We start from the raw sequence: 5,679 nt of genomic DNA, 5'->3' as shown, positions 1-5,679 counted from the left end.
AGTACGCAAAAAACTAGGCCTATTTTCTGTCTCATATAAACCCGGCATGATTGCTATCTTCGGTAGACAGTCATATCATTAAAAAAATCATTAAACATAAAGAAAAAAGAATAGAGGTATGAATCATTTTCTTTGCAGACATTAGGCCGAATGCAAAGCTATAAAGAAATGTTAAAATGAAGAAGCTGACCAAAATTTAAAACGGCACTTTATATAGCAGAGATTATTGGGAACATGCAGGAAATAAAATAAGAAAAAAAAAAAAAGAAAAAAAAGAAAAACAAATAGAAAACAAAACAAAAAACAATGATGATTCATTCAGTACGCAAAAAACTAGGCCTATTTTCTGTCTCATATAAACCCGGCATGATTGCTATCTTCGGTAGACAGTCATATCATTAAAAAAAATCATTAAACATAAAGAAAAAAGAATAGAGGTATGAATCATTTTCTTTGCAGGCCCTAAATGCTATCTACAGAAGATAGCAAGCAAAGCAAAACACATTCAAAATAATAATGTTCCAAAATAACATTGCCCAACACGCGTTCTAGATGATGATGATTCAGTGCGCAAAATGAGAGGATTCAGTGCGTAAATCCGGGGCCGGTAAAACGGCTATAATTTGCCGCGCGCCTAGAGAAAAAAAAATCGGCATTAGGCCGAATGCAAAGCTATAAAGAAATGTTAAAATGAAGAAGCTGACCAAAATTTAAAACGGCACTTATATAGCAGCGATTATTGGGAACATGCAGGAAATAAAATAAGAAAGAAAACAAAAAAGCAAAACAAAAAGAAAACAAAACAAAAAACAATGATGATTCATTCAGTAAGCAAAAAAATAAGCCTATTTTCTGTCTCATATAAACCCGGCATGATTGCTATCTTCGGTAGACAGTCATATCATTAAAAAAATCATTAAACATAAAGAAAAAGAATAGAGGTATGAATCATTTTCTTTGCAGGCCCTAAATGCTATCTACAGAAGATAGCAAGCAAAGCAAAACACATTCAAAATAATAATGTTCCAAAATAACATTGCCCAACACGCGTTCTAGATGATGATGATTCAGTGCGCAAAATGAGAGGATTCAGTGCCCGGGCCGGTAAAACGGCTATAATTTGCCGCGCGCCTAGAAAAAAAAATCGGCATTAGGCCGAATGCAAAGCTATAAAGAAATGTTAAAATGAAGAAGCTGACCAAAATTTAAAACGGCACTTATATAGCAGCGATTATTGGGAACATGCAGGAAATAAAATAAGAAAGAAAACAAAAAGCAAAACAAAAAGAAAACAAAACAAAAAACAATGATGATTCATTCAGTAAGCAAAAAAATAAGCCTATTTTCTGTCTCATATAAACCCGGCATGATTGCTATCTTCGGTAGACAGTCATATCATTAAAAAAATCATTAAACATAAAGAAAAAAGAATAGAGGTATGAATCATTTTCTTTTTATTTCCTAAATGCTATCTACAGAAGATAGCAAGCAAAGCAAAACACATTCAAAATAATAATGTTCCAAAATAACATTGCCGAACACGCGTTCTAGATGATGATGATTCAGTGCGCAAAATGAGAGGATTCAGTGCGTAAATCACGGGGCCGGTAAAACGGCTATAATTTGCCGGCTGCCTAGAGAAAAAAAAATCGGCATTAGGCCGAATGCAAACCTATAAAGAAATGTTAAAATGAAGAAGCTGACCAAAATTTAAAACGGCACTTTATATAGCAGAGATTATTGGGAACATGCAGGAAATAAAATAAGAAAGAAAACAAAAAAGGAAAACAAAAAGAAAACAAAACAAAAAACAATGATGATTCATTCAGTACGCAAAAAACTAGGCCTATTTTCTGTCTCATATAAACCCGGCATGATTGCTATCTTCGGTAGACAGTCATATCATTAAAAAAAAATCATTAAACATAAAGAAAAAGAATAGAGGTATGAATCATTTTCTTTGCAGGCCCTAAATGCTATCTACAGAAGATAGCAAGCAAAGCAAAACACATTCAAAATAATAATGTTCCAAAATAACATTGCGCAACACGCGTTCTAGATGATGATGATTCAGTGCGCAAAATGAGAGGATTCAGTGCGTAAATCCCGGGGCCGGTAAAACGGCTATAATTTGCCGCGCGAAAAGAGAAAAAAAATCGGCATTAGGCCGAATGCAAAGATATAAAGAAATGTTAAAATGAAGAAGCTGATCTAAATTTAAAACGGCACTTTATATAGCAGAGATTATTGGGAACATGCAGGAAATAAAACAAGAAATAAAACAAAAATAAAACAAAAAGAAAAGAAAACAAAAAACAATGATGATTCATTCAGTACGCAAAAAATAGGCCTATTTTCTGTCTCATATAAACCCGGCATGATTGCTATCTTCGGTAGAAAGTCATATCATTAAAAAAAATCATTAAACATAAAGAAAAAGAATAGAGGTATGAATCATTTTCTTTGCAGGCCCTAAATGCTATCTACAGAAGATAGCAAGCAAATCAAAACACATTCAAAATAATAATGTTCCAAAATAACATTGCCCAACACGCGTTCTAGATGATGATGATTCAGTGCGCAAAATGAGAGGATTCAGTGCGTAAATCCCGGGGCCGGTAAAACGGCTATAATTTGCCGCGCGCCTAGAGAAAAAAAATCGGCATTAGGCCGAATGCAAAGCTATAAAGAAATGTTAAAATGAAGAAGCTGACCAAAATTTAAAACGGCACTTTACATAGCAGAGATTATTGGGAACATGCAGGAAATAAAATAAGAAAAAAAAAAGCAAAACAAATAGAACAAAACAAAACAAAAAACAATGATGATTCATTCAGTACGCAAAAAATAGGCCTATTTTCTGTCTCATATAAACCCGGCATGATTGCTATCTTCGGTAGAAAGTCATATCATTAAAAAAATCATTAAACATAAAGAAAAAGAATAGAGGTATGAGTCATTTTCTTTGCAGGCCCTAAATGCTATCTACAGAAGATAGCAAGCAAAAGCAAAACACATTCAAAATAATAATGTTCCAAAATAACATTGCCCAACACGCAATCTAGATGATGATGATTCAGTGCGCAAAATGAGAGGATTCAGTGCGCAAATCCGGGGCCGGTAAAACGGCGGCTATAATTTGCCGCGCGCCTAGAGAAAAAAATCGGCATTAGGCCGAGGGGGGGGCACTCAACACAAATGACCATACGGGTATGCTCCCCGGAAAGACCCCCATTTTGGGTTTCGCAGCTCCGAAAGACCCCCTATATTTGACCAAAATAAAGCTCCGAAAGACCCTTGATTTTGATAATTTCAGCTCTAAAAGACCCAAAAATTGCTCATTCCTCATATTTCTTGTTTTTTCATGCGATTTTCAACCAAAAAGCCAAGAAAGACCCGCGATTTTGACTTATCGCAGCTCCCAAAGACCCCATTTTACTTGTTCACGGCCCAGTTTGCAGCTCCGAAAGACCCCCTTTTACCGGTACGCCGTCAGCTCCCAAAGACCCACCCCCTCAAAATTCCGGGGGAGCATACCCACCAAATTGTTTTGATGTGCCCCCCCCCCCGGGAATGCAAAGCTGTAAAGAAATGTTAAAATGAAGAAGCTGACCAAAATTTAAAACGGCACTTTATATAACAGAGATTATTGGGAACATGAAGGCAATAAAACAAGAAACAATGATGATTCATTCAGTACGCAAAACACTAGGCTTATTTTCTGCCTCAGAAAATAAACCCGGCATCATTGCTATCTCCGGTAGAAAGTCATATCATTAAAAAATCATTAAACATAAAGAAAAAGATTAGAGGTATGAATCATTTTCTTTGCAGGCACTAAATGCTATCTACAGAAGATAGCAAGCAAAGCAAAACATATTCAAAATAATAATGTTCCAAAATAACATGCCCAACACGCGTTCTAGATGATGATGATTCAGTGCGCAAAATGAGAGGATTCAGTGCGCAAATCCCGGGCCGGTAAAACGGCTATAATTTGCCGCGCGCCTAGAGAAAAAAATCGACATTAGGCCGAATGCAAAGCTATAAAGAAATGTTAAAATGAAGAAGCTGACCAAAATTTAAAACGGCACTTTATATAGCAGAGATTATTGGGAACATGCAGGAAATAAAACAAGAAACAAAGCAAAAAGAAAACAAAAAGAAAACCAAACAAAAAACAATGATGATTCATTCAGTACGCAAAACACTAGGCATATTTTCTGTCTCATATAAACCCGGCATGCTTGCTATCTTCGGTAGACAGTCATATCATTAAAAAAATCATTAAACATAAAGAAAAAGAATAGAGGTATGAATCATTTTCTTTGCAGGCCCTAAATGCTATCTACAGAAGATAGCAAGCAGTTTGATCCCGGTCCCATCAGGACCCAAGCGTGTCTCCACACGGAGCGACCGTTTAAACAAACAAACAAACAAACAAAACACATTCAAAATAATAATGTTCCAAAATAACATTGCCCAACACGCGTTTTAGATGATGATGATTCAATGCGCAAAATGAGAGGATTCAGTGCGCAAATCCCGGGCCGGTAAAACGGATATAATTTGCCGCGCGCCTAGAGAATAAAAAAATCGGCATTAGGCCGAATGCAAAGCTATAAAGAAATGTTAAAATGAAGAAGCTTCCCAAAATTTAAAACGGCACTTATATATAGATTGGTTTCCTGTTTGTTATAGACCCATTCAGTGATCCCAGCGCAAGTGTAAAAAAAATTAAAATTGTTTATAAATTGCTTAGAAGAGAAGGATAAGTATAGTCATTTGGTATTTTTGAGATGACAAATTTGGCAAAAAACAAAGAAAACAGCAGTGTTGACAAAGTTGAAGCCCCATTCAAATACATCTTCAAATACAAAATCACCTTTTACCCGAACTCACACGAATGCACAACACAAATACACTGTTTGATTAAGCTAACAAAATCTAAGTCTTTAATTGAAAGTTAGATATGATTGGTACATATAACAACAATTGCATATACAATAAAATCACACAATCACAGTTTTATTCTATCAGTACTTAACCAGCGGTCTTCTTGTTGGTGATCCTAGAGTTCTTGCAATGTTCTGGACGACTGATGTATATATCCTCATTCACTTGTCCTGCGAAAATCAGCGAAGTCCATTGTACACTTGCGTTTATAAATATCCTTGCTTATGAAATCCTCATACGAAAATGATGCTGCTTTCTCCAATAATATATCTCCTTGCGCTGCTTTCTCCAAATATTTATCTCCTTGCGCTGCTTTCTCCAAAAATGGTGTTTCTTTCACCAATCGCTCTTTCTCCAGGGAACAGGCTTCTTTAACACTGCTCCGCTGTATTTGACAGATGTGTGGTTTTCATAAACCCAGCAAACTCCAGCAATTCGACAGTAGAACTTTAATCCTTTGATGAGGAAGAGCACATTTATGTACTCGAAATCTCCTTCGTTGCTGTATTAAAATAGCTCAATTATTGGCTATGTAAACCGGGAAAGTGGATCAGATGTTTCACATCTGAAGAAGTCCTCCGACGTGTAGGACGAAATATTAGAGTAAGTAAAAACTTACTGGTTTTGTCAAGCGAAAATTTCTATTTGATATGTCTTACAAACCTTGATGAATCTATTCACTGTGGTTAAAATGTACTTCTTCTTTTTTTTTTTTTTTGAAGC

The sequence above is a fragment of the Amphiura filiformis genome, chromosome 1 (genome assembly GCF_039555335.1).
Source record: "Amphiura filiformis chromosome 1, Afil_fr2py, whole genome shotgun sequence".
In the NCBI taxonomy this organism is placed as follows: domain Eukaryota; kingdom Metazoa; phylum Echinodermata; class Ophiuroidea; order Amphilepidida; family Amphiuridae; genus Amphiura; species Amphiura filiformis.
The sequence above is the reverse complement of the archived record's forward strand: the minus strand, read 5'-3'. Positions refer to the sequence as shown.